This window comes from Pristiophorus japonicus, chromosome 8, assembly GCF_044704955.1.
Source record: "Pristiophorus japonicus isolate sPriJap1 chromosome 8, sPriJap1.hap1, whole genome shotgun sequence".
In the NCBI taxonomy this organism is placed as follows: domain Eukaryota; kingdom Metazoa; phylum Chordata; class Chondrichthyes; family Pristiophoridae; genus Pristiophorus; species Pristiophorus japonicus.
In genome coordinates this window covers 5,274,022-5,289,945 of record NC_091984.1, presented here as the reverse complement: position 1 = coordinate 5,289,945, position 15,924 = coordinate 5,274,022, and the positions used below count along the sequence as shown (strand labels likewise).

At 47.0% G+C, this 15,924-nt stretch overlaps 1 pseudogene; it reads left to right on the top strand.

The window, feature by feature from the left end:
* LOC139268365 (di-N-acetylchitobiase-like) overlaps positions 1 to 15,924 on the top strand; it is a 60,278-nt pseudogene that overhangs the window by 3,788 nt on the left and 40,566 nt on the right.

Below are 15,924 nucleotides of genomic sequence, written 5' to 3'. Positions count from 1 at the left end.
ACAACATGTTCAAGGACTTTGGAGAGGAAAGGGAAGTTGGAAATGGGGCGGTAGCTTGCAAGTACAGTGGGGTCAAGGGTTGTTTTTTTGAGGAGATGGGTGATGACAGCAGATTTGAAGGAGAAGGGGACAGTACCTGAGAGAGAGAACCATTAACAATGTCGGCTAACATGGGAGACAGAAAAGGAAGTTGGGTGGTCAGCAGTTTAGTGGGAATAGGATCAAAGGAGCAGGAAGTGGGTCTCATGGACAATATGAGCATGAAGGGGTCAAGAGGGGCTATCAGAGAGAAACTGGGGAGAGATGTGAGTTCAGGGCTAAGGCAGGGGGGAAACTCAGAGGAAATTTGGCCCGATGGGCGAGGGGAAGGAAAGGAAGTGGCAGAGGCAGCTGATCAGCTGGTCTCAAAAGAAGAAATTGCAGAGGCTTTGACCATATTTTCCAATCCTTTCTGGTTTCAGGTGTGGTGCCAGAGGACTGGAGGACTGCTAATGTGGTACCTATGTTTAAGAAGGGAGAAAGGGACAGTCCGAGCAATTACAGGCCAGTCAGCCTAACCTCGGTGGTGGGAAAATCAGTGGGAAACATTTCTGAAGGACAGGATAAATCTTCATTTAGAAAGACCACGGATTAATCAAGGACAGTCAGCACGGATTTGTTTATGGCAGGTCGTGTCTGACTAACTTAGTTGAATTTTTTGAGGAGATAACAAGGAGGGTTGATGAGGGTAGTGTGTTTGATGTAGTGTGTATGGATTTCAGCAAGGCTTTTGATATGGTCCAACGTGGCAGACTGGGCTCGAAAGTAAAAGACCATTGGATCCAAATCAAAGTGACAAGTTGGATCCAAAATTGGCTCAAAGGCAGGAAGCAGAGGGTAATGGTTGATGGTGTTTTGTGACTGGAAGGCTGTTTCCAGTGGGGTTCTGCAGCCCACACTACGATATGTGTGAGCACTCGGCCTGTGCAGCAGACAGGTCTCCAGTCATCTTGTTTAATCCTTGCCACTGGACCAAGACCTAGCTCTAACAAGCCCGTGTGGTGGCTGGTGTGCAACGGCCACCACACGTTAAAAAATCCATGCACAGGCATCTTCCACCCTTCAACATGTAGTTCGGGATCTGGAATATTAGTTCCTTCACTGAAACACTTGTGAACTCATCCCTTTTTGGCGTGGAAGCAAGTCATCCTCGTTTTGAGGGACTGCCTATGATGATGATCTGCAGGGCTCAGGACTAGGTCTTTTGCTTTTTGTGCTCTACATCAATGATCTAGACTTGAATATAGGGGGTATGATTAAGAAGTTTGCAGATGATACTAAAACCAGCTGTGTGATTGATAATGAAGAAGAAAGCTGTAGACTGCAGGAAGATATCAATCAACTGGTCAGCTGGGCAAATCGAATTTAATGCGGAGAAAAGTGAGTTAATGCATTTGGGGACGGCTAATAAGGATAGGGAATACACATTAAATGATAGGACACTAAGAAGTGTAGAGGAACAAAGGGACCTTGGAGTGCACGTCCATAGATCACTGAAGGTCGCAAGCCAGTTAAATAAGATAGTTCAGAAGGCACAGGGAATGCTTGCCTTTATTAGCCGAGGCATAGAATACAAGAGCAAGGGGGTTATGCTTGAACTGTATAAAACTGTAGTTCGGCCAAAGCTAGAGTACTGCGTGCAGTTCTAATCACCATTTTTCAAGAAGGATGTAATTGCACTCGAGAGGATACAGAGGAGATTTACGAGGATGTTGCCGGGAGTGGAGAATCTTAGTTACGAGGACAGATTGGATGGGCTGGGTTTGTTTTCCTTGGAACAGAGGGGGCTGAGGGGAGACCACATTGTGGTGTATAAAATTATGAGCGGCCTAGATATAGTGGATAGAAAGGGCCTATTTCCCTTAGCAGAGGGGTCAACAATCAGGGGGCAACAATTTAATGTAATTGATAGAATGTTTAGAGGGGATTAGAGGGGAAATTTCTTCACCCAGCAGATTCTGGGGGTCTGGAACTCACTGACTGAAAGGGTGGTAGAGGCAGAAACTCTCACCACATTTAAATAGTACTTGGATGTGCATTTGAAGTGCTGTAAACTGCAGGGTTATGGACCGAGAGCTGGCAAGTGGGATTAAGCTGGATAGCTTCTTGTTGGCTGGTACGGACACGATGGGCTGAATTGGCCTCCTTCCGTGCTATATATTTCTAAGATTCTATGATGAGCTCCTTGCACTTGTTGTTGGAGGTGAGTGTGATGGCAACAAGGGGGAGGGGTTTAAGAAGACAGTTGGCAATAGAGAATAGTAACTGGGGCTTATCTTTGCATTCCAGTTTGATCCTGGAATAGTGAACAGTATTGACAGATAAGAGTCAAACCCGATAATGCTTTATATGGTCCAGCCAGATCTGGCAGTGAATGGCTAAACCTGTTGTCCAACACATCCGTTGAAATCTGCACCCCTTGGACTTGAGGGAATGAAGATGAGGGTCGTACCAGGGGGAAAAGCCAGGATGAGAGAGAATAATTGTTTTAATAGAGAGTAGGGTAACAAAGGTGGTGATGAGGGTGTGGATGAGCAGATCGGTGGCTGCAGAAATGTCATGGTGAATGGAGGGACAAAGGCTGGACAGATTGGAGTTGATAAGTGCAGTTGTAAGAGAGTTGGGAGAGAGTTTTTTCCAGGGGCAGATGTAGAAGAAAGTAGCGTTGTTTGGGGGAAGGGGGATGTGGGTGGAGGGCGATACAAGGAAATGGTCAGAGATTATCTGATCTGCAATTGACACAGTAGGAATAGCGAGCCCACGAGAGATGGCAAGGTCAAGGGAGAGGTCGTGTATATAGGTTGGGGAGTTCACATGGAGGGAGAGATTAAGCGAGGATAGGAGAGTAGTGAACTCAGTGGAGAGACAGTATGATGAATTGAGATGAAGGTTGAAATCACCGAGGATAAGAAGTCGCTGGGTGCAGAGGCTGAGGGAGGAAAGCAGTGAGGATATATCCGTCATTACATTTTTATTGTGCTTGGGTGGGTGGTAGAGAAGGAGAATTTTAAATGAGAGGTGAGAGGGGTGGAATAAGGTGAGATGTTCAAAGGAGGAGAAGGTGCAGGAGGAGTAGGGGGATAGACCAAGGTAAGATTTGGTGATGAGAGCCACATCGCCACCAAGCGGTCTGGGAAGGGCAAGTGGTGGAAGGTATAGCCGGGTGTGGAGGCTTTATTTAAAGGTAAAGAGACTGAAATTGCTTGCCGCTGGAAACAAGGCACACCTCACCTGTTCCTCATGTTTTTACCGGCGTACTAGTTGCCCAGCTAAGAGAGCCCTATACAGTCGGCGACTCACAGCTAGCCTCGAGCGCCTTGATGACCCCAAGATGCAGAATGCCCACAACGATTGGTCTGCCCTCCAGGCCTCCTTAACCAGTGCCTGTAAAGAGACGCTCGATCACGCAACCAGGAAACACCAGGACTGGTTTGATGAGAATGATCAGGAGATCCAAGATCTGACAGATTGCAAGTGCAGGGCATTTCTGAGCCTTAAACAAAAACCCAACTCGGGAGCAGCAAAGCAGTATTACAAACAGCTCAAGGCTGAGGCCCAACAAAAAACCCGAGACCTAACGAACAGGTGGTGGATGGAGAAAGCACAGCAGATACAGCATGATGTGCGAGGATTCTTCATCGCAGTCAAGGCCACCTACAGCCCAAATACCCAAGGCCCCACCCCACTGTTGGCCAAGAACGGGGAAACACTCATCAAAGACACCGAGGCAGTCGGGGCCCGCTGGAAGGAGCACTTCGAAGATCTCCTCAACCGAGACTCTGCCTTTGACCCAAGAGTTCTCGACTCCATCCCGCAGCATGCTACCCGCCACCCCCTCGGCAAAACCTCAACACTGCACAAGATAGAAAACAGCCTAAAACCAACAAGGCTACGGGAGAGGATGGAATCCCTGCTGAGGCACTGAAGTATGGCGGACAGACACTGTTGGTGCGAATGCATGACCTCATCTCGCACACCTGGAGGGAGGAGAGCATGCTGGGAGATCTCAGAGATGCAGTGATTGTGACCATCTTTTAAAAAGGGGACAAGTTCAATTGCGGCAACTACAGAGGAATCTCCCTGCTATCAGTCACTGGGAAAGGAGTCGCTAGTGTCCTCCTCAACAGTCTTCTCCCAGTAGCTGAGGGGCTCCGTCCGGAGTTGCAGCGTGGATTTCGTTCCCCACGGGGCACAACGGACATGATTTTTGCAGCACGACAGTTGCAGGAAAGATGCAGGGAGCAGCGCCAGCCCTTATACATGGCCTCCTTCGTCTTTACAAAGGCCTTTGACACTGTCAACCGTGAGGGTCTATGCAGCGTCCTCCGCAGTTTCGTGTGACCCCAAATGTTCGTCACCATCCTCCGCCTGCTACACGACGACAAGCAGGCCATGATCCTTACCAACGGATCCATTACAGACCCAATCCACGTCCGGACCAGGGTCAAACGGGGCTGCGTCATCGCCCCAAACCTCTTTTCAATCTTCCTCACTGTCATGCTCCACCTCACAGTCAACAAGCTGCCCGCTGGAGGTGAACTAAACTACAGAACCAGTGGGAACCTGTTCAACCTTCGCCGTCTCAAGTCCAGGTCCAAGACCACCCCAACCTCTGTCGTCGAGTGACAGAATGCAAACGATGTCTGCATCTGCCCTGATACAGAAGCTGAAATCCAGGACACAGTCGACGTATTTACTGAGGCGTATGAAAGCATGGTCCTTACGCTAAACATCCGTAAGACAAAGGCCCTCCACCAGCCTGTCCTTGCCGCATAGCACTCCCCTCAGTCATCAAGATACATGGCGCGGCCCTGGACAACATGGACCATTTCCCATACCTCGGGAGCTTATCAACGAGAGCAGACATTGACGACGAGATTCAACACCACATCCAGTGCGCCAGTGCAGCCTTCGGACGCCTGAGGAAAAGAGTGTTTGAAGGCCAGGCCTTCAAAACTGCCACCAAGCTCATGGTCTGCAGGGCTGGAGTAAAACTCGCCCTCCTGTATGCCTCAGAGACGTGGACCATGTACAGTCGGTACCTCAAGTCGCTGGAGAAATACCACCAATGATGTCTCCGCAAGATCCTACAAATCCCCTGGGAGGACTGGCTCACCAACTTTAGTGTCCTCGACCAGGCCAACATCCCCAGCATTAAAGCACTGACCAGACTTGATCAGCTCCACTGGGCGGGCCACATTGTTCGCATGCCTGACACAAGACTCCCAAAGCAAACGCTCTACTCGGAACTCCTTCATGGTAAACAAGCCAAAGGTGTGCAGAAGAAACGTTACAAAGCCTACCTGATCAAGTGCAACATCTCCACTGACATCTGGGAGTCCCTGGCCAAAGACCGCCCTGTGGAGGAAGTGCATCCGGGAGGGCGCTGAGCACCTCGAGTCTCATCGCCGACTACATGCAGAAATCAAGCGCAGCAGCGGAAATAGCATGCGGCAAACCTGCTCCACTCACCACTCAAAGACTATCTGTTCCACCTTGACAGGGACTGTGTTTCTCGTATTGGACTGTTCAGCCACCTAAGGACTCATGTTAAGAGTGGAAGCAAGTCTTTCTCGATTCCGAGGGACAGCCTATGATAATGATGTTGGTTGCAGTGGCCACTTGAATGAAATTCCGCCCTTTGGCTTTTTATTCCCGGTGGATCGGAAGTCGGTCATAACAGGGGCGGAAGTGCGGCAGTGAGCACACTCGAGCGGAGGACGTTGGGGTTGGGCGGGGTGGCCGCCGCTGTCAGTCATCAGCGTAGCGCTGATGATGTCATCACGGTGCCGCATCACCACGGCTCTCCCCTTCACTTAAAGGGGAGAACCTGCGCGATTGTTTAAGTTCGGTCCACTGGGCCACCAGGGAATGTTTAGGCCGGGCCAGTGGCCTGGCACCAAAGAGGGGGTGGCAGGTTTCCTGTTGGCGGCCCGGCCGAACCCGGGGGTATAATTGTTACCCCGACATGGCAGTTGGCCGACAAAAAATATAACATGGTGGCCGTGGTAGTAGGTATTCCCATTAATGGGAGCCGCACCGCCATTTTACAAGGATTACAGCCTCACTGCACCGGCAGAAAACAGCAACTTTTGGCACCGTGCTGTGGGAGCATGATTTGTTCGGCGGAATTTCGCCATAGCGGATGCACGCGCTTATGACGCACTAAGGATTGATAGACAGCAGAGTAGCGGTGGGGGGGAGTGGGTCACTGACGGGATACTGCAGGAGTGGAATTTTTAAATGTGGCCATTACATGTAAAATCGGCGGCCATTGCACTCCGCAGCGTGGCCGCTGATTTCCGGCGGTAACAGGCCTTAAAGTAAGGGGCAATTTCAGCCCCAAGGTTTCATCACCCCTCAGCCAAGTTTCCGTCACGTCCAAGATGTCGATGCAATCATCCACGATAAACTCATGGATGGCAAGGCAGTTGTTGGAGGGAAATGCGGAGAGGGTCGGTGATGGATGATCCACTGCCAGCATCCACAGGGTCAGCACTTGGAGGGATGAGTTGGACGAAGGTCATCTCCCTGTGGGCTAGCTGGGTGACAGGGTCGGTGGGAGAGTGGGATGGGACCGTTGGGGACACTACCCCTGAGGAGACAGTGACGAGTGCCACGGTGGGCCCTTCGGAGCATACCAAGAGAGGCACAGAGAGAAGCTGCAGGCTTATCTAAGAGCGAGTCGAGCCTGCGACGGCGGCAGGAGAGGAGGAAGGTCGAAGTGTAATGAAGGGTCGGGGTAGGGATTTGGGAGGACAGAGTAACCGAGAGAGGGGAGTTGAAAGGCAGCATGACGACAGGAGAGAAGGTCAGGGGGGAATAGGGAGAAAAGATCAAGCGGGAGAAGTTGTGGAAATAGAAGTGAATGTCTCAGGTTCGAAGTGACAGTCAAATTGCGCACGCAACTGGACATAGGGAAAAACTGAAGTTACATCAGCCTGGTTATGTAGCAATTATAGGGATGCACATTTCCCGGGAGTGACAGGGAATATGTTGATGGTCATAGTAAGGAGTCCAGAGTTAAAGTAAAGGAGCCATTTAAAAAAATGAGGATAACAATTTTGTTTCTATTTAATTATAAAGGAACATTGATATTTTTCTGGAGAAGAAAATGGAAATAGTGATATTTAGCTGCTGTTTATTAGTGCACCATCTGGTTCCATTCTGCTTTGACCAAAGTTGAGGTTAGAAATTTTAATTTGAATCAGCTTCAACTGGATATACAGCAAACTTGGTGTTGCACCACTTGTAGCCCAGAATTCTACCGTTAGTTGAAGCCCAGCTTTCATGAATGGCATGGTTCAAACTGTAATATTCACACAAGTTCATAGAACAATAGAGCACAGAAGATGACCATTTGGCCCATCGTTCCTGTGCCTGCTCTCTGAAAGAACTGCCCAATCACTCCCATCCCCCTGCTCTCTCTCCATAGCCTTATAACTTTTTTCCTTCAAGTATTTATCCAATTGCATTTGAAAGTTACCAACAACTCGCTGTGAAAAATATCCTCCTCATGTCACCTCTGGTTCTTTTGGCAATTACCTTAACGGGGTCCTCTGGTTACCGACCCTCCTGCCACTGAAAACAGTTTATTCTGACTTATTCTATCAAAATCTTTCATAAAGGGAAGAGAAACTTGTATTTATGCAGAGCCCTATAACATTCTTCGGAAATGTCCCGTTATTTACACGCGATGGTTTATTTTGAAATTAAGGACCATTAAATAGATCTAAAGCACTTGCTGCATTTTTATTCAATGATGCTTGAAGCAGATTTTATTGTTATGAGGTTTTTATATGACAGACCTTGCTAACCTGATGTGCAGTCATTTAATTCTTAAGTGTCGGCTCATTAATGCCTTGTGTTAAGGCAGTGAATATGCAAGCCGTACAAATCATGGGGCTAGACTTTCCGTTATGTTTGCATGCATATCACCCACTTAACGTCATTTTAATGCTGAAATGAGGTATAATGCCCATATATCGCCATTTAGCCACAAAATGGAAACTAATGTCAGCAGCTCATAAATGAAAGAACGTTGTGGTTATTTACAAAGCTGCACACTGCTGGGTGTGCAGGTCATACATCACTGGTGTGCATCAGCTTGGTGACTGTTAAAGTTTAAATTAATTCAAGTTAAGTGTAATTATACCCTTTCATGTTAAGGAATCACCAGTGTGTAATGGTGCAGCTATCTGAGACACTGTGCAACAAAGTTATGTTGAATATAAAACATTTAATCCGACCATTTGTGTGAAATCATAATTATAACTGTAAAATACACCTCTCCCCACCTCACAACAAATTTATCACATTTATATCATTCGAATGGTCACCATTTCCAGCAACACAGAACACAAATGCAAACCGGCAAGATAGCCCCCTCACCCCTTCCCTCGAACCTCTCACCAAAATAGCACAAACAACATAAAAATATGCCCAAGACAACACCTGCACCTCACTTTCCTTTCCCCCCTCCGCTTCTACTCCACACCTCTACCCCTTCCCCTTCCCCTCCTGCCTCCAAGCAGCCTGGCTGAGGAGCTCCTCAGGTGCTGCTTCATTGGGGGGGATGACGGCAGAACCGCTGCTTGGACGGATACGGGAGAGGACGGTCCCGAGGTGGAAATGTCCTCCGGGCCAAAAGCAATATCTTCGTCCTGGCTCTCATGTGTCATTGGCATTGGGGGTACGGCACTTTGGGGCGCAGTGCCGTGCTCCGGGACCACTGGAAGGCCTCCGCCATCAGTGTTCCTGGCTATTGGCTCCATGGCCTCCACCAGCTGTGGCATGTACGCCATCATAGTGGCGGACATGCTGGCCAGCTGGAGGGATTTGCCCCCCATTATTTGTTGGATCTGCTGACCTATGTCAACACTCCTCCTGGACAAGTGTACCATGTCCCTGCTCATATCTGCTGCTCGTGGTGCAGACCTGCCACATATAACCAACCTCCGCTTGGTCGGCGCCATCCTGGAGACCACTGGGGCGCCCTGTGGCAAGTTGCTTGGGCCCGGTACCTCCATGTTGCATGTGCGAATGGCCGCAGGAGTACTAAATGTCATTAGTGTTGAATGGAATATGGAAGTTGGGGATGCAGGCTCCTCGAAGTCAGCACTGTCATCCGTTGAGAAGGGACCCGGCAGGTGCACGGGTGAGTATCGGTGCTCCTCAGCACCACATGGAGGATCGTCCGGTGAGTCCGGCCCCGCGCCCTCACCTTCTGGCCTCTGTGGCCTTGCCTGGGGCCGTGCTGCTGGCTGAGCTGCTAAACATAAATGAGGTTATTAGAGGAGAAGGGGGTGCTAGGGGCACATGGTGAGTCTAGCACTACACACAGCATATGCACGACAAAAACACCACTATCAAGATCATCAAGACATCACATTTCATGACTATCACCAAATTCTGCAATGCAATGATTCTCATGAGGACATCATTATTTAGACAAGAATTTTATGATTCATCTATCATATAATAGTGGTCGGATATGAGTGTGTGTGGCATCTATTGACTTTACATCACACAATGATGAATACTTTACTCACGTGGCATCACATCAGGCTCTGCTGCTGCTTGCGTGACCGACCGGGGGGTGGCTCCCCACTAGTGCCAACATCCACTCCTTGATTTCAGTGATGTCGCTGATGACTGGTGGCCCCCCACCCATTCGCCTCTGCTCGGCCCTATTCCTCAAAAGCTTCTTCTATAAAAGGTAACAATAGCACAACATGGCATGAGATCATCGCGTGATATCATTGCTCGGTACTGTCACAGAGACTGATACAACACATAACCGACAGATGTAATCATTATTATAATGAAAATGATCATTCTTTACCTAACGACATACACCGTGACCGCAGGCTTTGAGTAACCTTCCCGGTATAAGTGCAAGACATCACATCTGATTTTAATCACTCATTACACTTACAATTCCAATTATAGAAATATATAAGTACTTGTAAATAAATGTAATACTTACTGTGGTGGATCCGACAAGGTCGTTCCATCGCTTGCAGGTTTGGTTGCCCTCACGCACCACGTTGGTCGCCGACAAGACCACCTTGGCTATCTCGGCCATATCTTCTGGTAGGCCTTTGGAGTGGGTGTCCCATGCCCTGCCTGGGTCAATTGACCCCAGCGTGACTTGACCTCCTGCATGAGGGACGCATTTGCCTCGTCCGAGAACTTCCTCGCTCTTTTTTGTCCTCCCAATTGTTCCTCTCCCAGCTCACTGTTTTCACCAGCGTCAGTCTCCATACTGTGCTAGGTCACTTCCTCCATTCCTTCCAAGTTAAATATTATTTGTTCCACAAAAACTCGGTGCCAACTACCGTCTTTGTGTTTAGTAGGCTTTTTGCTGCTGGTAAATCTCACTCATGCCTCCCAAAACAGCCAAACAAGCACACACCACACCCACACATGTTTCAGTTCCTCTCTGCTCCCTCTCACTCTGCCTCCTCTTCTGCGCATGTAATGATGACCCCTGACCTCCTGAAATGCGGGAAATGAGCGTTACCATGCTGTTGCTCTGGTCAGCGACACTTTATGGCAGAAGGTCAAAAAAATGTAACGCTAACACCCATTTCAGCTCACTCGCGGTAATGTCCAAAAATGGAAAGTTCGGGTTTTGAAAATGGGCGATAATCCGGCGATCTCAAAACCCATTTTTTCCACCCACGCTGGAAATAACGACCATTTTTGGGCGATCTGCATAAAAGTGGAAAGTCTAGCCCATGGTCCATTCGCAGCTGGAATATTGGAGGGAAAAATTTGCCCCTTGTGCCACTGGGTCAAATGAACCATCTGATTGCTATCTGGAACCACCCATTGAAACTGCAGTGCAGATGTTGGGCAAGGACACCAACTGCTTTGCTCCTCCCCTCACAGTTTAATATCCTGCCAGCACTCAGTGGTCGAAATTTGGTTGTGGATGCCGCCCGTTACCACCGGCGGTAGGTGGCAAATGACCGGCAACAGCCTCCCATCATCGTTAAGTGGCGTCCACAGCCTGGCTGAAATAGAGTAGGCTCTTTGGCAGAGATGCCAAGAGACAACACTGAGCCAGCTAACGCCTAATAGTGACATCATCAGCAAACAATGGCTCTGTCGGGATATTTGATTTGCACTGCTGCCATACAGACTGAAAAAAGTGGTGGTTCAAGAGCAGTTATGAGGGGAATCGCCGAGAAAGGAAGGTACATTTTTCTCTTTATTTATTTCTGCATGATTTCATTAGTTTTAAGAGTGGGGAAATGTGTGTGTGTGGATCGGAGAAGTTTTAATAATTTACTTTTCCTTCTCTTTTCTTCCGCTTGTTTTTCCGAGCATGGCGGTAGCCTCCTGAGCCTCCGCCCGAGGATGTGTGTGCAACGCCACTTTTCAGCGCTGCTCTGCCACCTTTGGGTGTAAAAACTGAATTTGGTCGTTAGAGCCTGCACCTAATGCCTGGCGGTAAAATCAGCACTCAAGCGGTGACCCCGTCTCAAAAACAGTGGTCGCGAATTTCGACTCATTAATATCTGGCCTCACGTGATCAAATGTGATCACTGTAAGATTCAGGATCACAGGTCACTCACAGATACCCAAAGGGTCTTAGGAGTTATAAGGCAAATGAATTGATAATTCAAATATAGTCAAACACAACACACAATCAGGATAGACATAGTAGACCTACGACCGTGATAAATAGTTGTTATTAGTCCCGCTCGCACAGACGGCTGATGGTATGAACAGTTCTTTTCTTCACCGTCTGCCCTGAAATGCCTTCTGGGTCTTTCTTTTTTATTCTTTTTAGGGATGGACCTGGTGTAGGATATGGACAGGATCATTTAACCTATTGTATGTTGGGTTCTTTGTCTCAACTCTTGGGTGAAACCCTCCTCTTCACATCCTCCCAAGGTTGGAGTCAGACATGCCATTCTTGGCCTTCAGATGTTTGGAGCTGCCTGTTATCAGTTATTGATGTTCACGCTGTTCAAGTCGCTTCAGCTATTGTAACAGGGAATGAATCCTTTATTCTAACACCAGTCTGAAGGGACATCTTGGTCTCAAGGTACTTCTTCCAATTCACAATTTCTTGCATCACTTTGATCAGGTATTGGAGCATGGCTGGTAGTTTTGCGACTGCAATTTGGTCACAACTTGATGCCTCTAGGAGAGGAGAGATAATTGACAGAAAAATTGTCAGAAGAATTTGGGTGAATGATGAGGTACTAAACATGATTAATATTTTGTTAACCTAAAATGCTACTAATTAACTTCTTCGTGTTATTCTTTGGCCCTTAGATCACATATACTGTGCCTTGGTCTCCAAACTGCATAGAGGACCAATGCTATGACTTTGCAACAATTGCAAAACATTGTGACTTTTTGATTGTGAAATCCTATGATATGCATGAGGAAACGATGAACGAGTGTTTTGCAATGTCAAATGCTCCTTATCACCAGGTTGTATCAGGTATGTACAATAAGATGTTCAGGTTCAGGGTCTACCTGCCCTATATCAATGTTAATCTAAGAACCTCATTGTTGTTTTTTGCCCATTTAGGTCTGTCTGCTTATATCAATCTGGGTATTGAATCCAGAAAGCTCGTGTTGGCACTTGCATTGTTTGGTTATGACTATACTTGCAAGCACTTTTTTGAGGTAAGGCAAAATGGTTAGTTTGTATTACACAAGAAATGGGTGTAGAATCAATTCACCTGAAACTCATCCATCTGGTACATTAATTGTCTCATCAGGATATCTAATTGTAGTTTGGAACAGCCCAGTGTTTTTGCCTCTGTTGGTTTGCTTTGTACACTATTTCAAAATCGTCACTTTTTTAATTTCTGTTCCATGTTTACTTTTCACGAATTTCCATTTACATCTATTGGCTTAGTCTCTGGGCTTACCTTATCCATGTTATTTAATATTGTATTCCATTAAAGCCAACCCCGAAATGCATTGTTCAGGACTTCACCCTCCAGTGCAATTACTTTCTCTCTATCTACCCAATCAACTCCTTTGATCATGTTAAACTCATCAATTAGATCAGCCCTTAATCTGTTATATTCAGTCACTGTGAGTATTTGCCGAACATCTTTATGGCCTTCTGCGCATGCTGCGGTATCCCGGTGCCACCAATGCGCACCTGATCCCCTTCTGCACATGCACACTGTTGGGGAGGAGTTAAACTAATATGGAAGGGGGATGGGAAACTATGCAGGGAGACAGAGGGAAATAATATGGAGTCAGAAGCAAAAGATAGAATAGTAAAAGTGGAGGGCAGAGAAACCCAAGGCAAAAAGCAAAAAGGGCCACTTTACAGCAAAATTCTAAAGGGGCAAAGGGTGTTAAAAAGATAAGCCTGAAGGCTCTGTGCCTCAATGCGAGGAGTATTCGGAATAAGGTGGACGAATTAACTGCGCAGATAGCAGTTAATGGATTTGATGTGATTGGCACACGGAGACATGGCTCCAGGGTGACCAAGGCTGGGAACTCAACATCCAGGGGTATTCAGCATTTAGGAAGGATAGACAGAAAGGAAAAGGAGGCGGGGTGGCATTGTTGGTTAAAGAGGAAATTAATGCAATTGTAAGGAAGCACATTAGCTTGGATGATGTGGAATCAGTACGGGTGGAGGTATGGAATACCAAAGGGCAGAAAACGCTGGTGGGAGTTATGTACAGGCCACCAAACAGTAGTAGTGAGGTTGGAGACAGCATCAAACAAGAAATTAGGGATGTGTGCAATAAAGTTACAGCAGTTATCATGGGTGACTTTAATTTACATATAGATTGGGCTAACCAAACTGTTGCAATGCAGTAGAGGAGGATTTCCTGGAGTGTATTAGGGATGGTTTTCTTGACCAATATGTCGTGGAACCAACTAGAGAGCTGGCCATCCTAGACTGGGTGATGTGTAATGAGAAGGGACTAATTAGCAATCTTGTTGTGTGAATCCCCTTGGGAAAGAGTGATCATAATATGGTAGAATTCTTTATTAAAGTTGGAGAGTGACACAGTTAATTCCGAAACTAGGGTCTGAAACTTAAGGAAAGGTAATTTCGATGGCATGAGGCGTGAATTGGCGAGAATAGACTGGCAAATGATACTTAAAGGGTTGACGGTGGATAGGCAATGGCAAACATTTATAGATCAATGGATGAACTTCAACAGTTGTACATCCCTGACTGGAGTAAAAATAAAACAGGGAAGGTGGCTCAACCATGGCTAACAAGGGAAATTAAGGCCTAAATGGCCTGCCCCTTATCCGAAGACTGTGTCCCCTGGTTCTGGACATCCCCAACATCGGGAACATTCTTCCCACATCTAACTTGTCCAGCCCGGTCAGAATCTTATATGTTTCTATGAGATCCCGTCTCATCCTTCCAGTGTATAAAGGCCCAGTTGATCCAGTCTCTCCTCATATGTCAGTCCAGCCATCCCTGGTATCAGTCTGGTGAACCTTCGCTGCACTCCCTCAATAGCAAGAATGTCCTTCCTCAGATTAGGAGACTAAAACTGAACACAATAGTCCAGGTGAGGCCTCACCAAGGCCCAGCACAACAGGAAAAGGAGGTGGGGTAGCATTGCTGGTTAAAGAGGAGAATAATGCAATAGTTAGGAAGGACATTAGCTTGGATGATGTGGAATCTATATGGGTAGAGCTGCAGAACACCAAAGGGCAAAAACGTTAGTGGGAGTTGTGTACAGACCTCCAAACAGTAGTAGTGATGTTGGGGAGGGCATCAAACAAGAAATTAGAGGTGCATGCAATAAAGGTGCAGCAGTTATCATGGGTGACTTTAATATGCATATAGATTGGGCTAACCAAACTGGAAGCAATACAGTGGCGTAGGATTTCCTGGAGTGCAGAAGGGAAGGTTTTCTAGACCAATATGTCGAGGAACCAACTAGGGGGGAGGCCATCTTAGACTGGATGTTGTGTAATGAGAGAGGATTAATTAGCAATTTCGTTGTGCGAGGCCCCTTGGGGAAGAGTGACCATAATATGGTGGAATTCTACATTAGGATGGAGAATGAAATAGTTAATTCAGAGACCATGGTCCAGAACTTAAGGAAGGGTAACTTTGAAGCTATGAGGCATGAATTGGCTAGGATAGATTGGCGAATGATACTTAAGATGTTGACTGTGGATGGGCAATGGCAGACATTTAAAGACCGCATGGATGAACTACAACAATTGTACATCCCTGTCTGGCGTAAAAATAAAAAAGGGAAGGTGGCTCAACTGTGGCTATCAAGGGAAATCAGGGATAGTATTAAAGCCAAGGAAGTGGCACACAAATTGGCCAGAAATAGCAGTGAACCCGGGGACTGGGAGAAATTTAGAACTCAGCAGAGGAGTACAAAGGGTTTGATTAGGGCAGGGAAAATAGAGTACGAGAGGAAGCTTGCAGGGAACATTCAGACAGACTGCAAAAGTTTCTGTAGATATGTAAAGAGAAAAAGATTAGTAAAGACAAATGTAGTTCCTCTGCAGTCAGAATCAGGGGAAGTCATAACGGGGAACAAAGAAATGGCAGACCAATTGAACAAGTACTTTGGTTAGGTATTCACTAAGGAGGACACAAACAACCTTCCGGATATAAAAGGGGTCAGAGGGTCTAATAAGAAGGAGGAACTGAGGGAAATCCTTATTAGTCGGGAAATTGTGTTGGGGAAATTAATGGGATTGAAGGCCGATAAATCCCCAGGGTCTGATGGACTGCATTCCAGAGTACTTAAGGAGGTGGTCTTGGAAATAGCGGATGCATTGACAGTCATTTTCCAACATTCCATAGACTCTGGATCAGTTCCTATGGAGTGGAGGGTAGCCAATGTAACCCCACCTTTTAAAAAAGGAGGGAGAGAGATAACAGGGAATTATAGA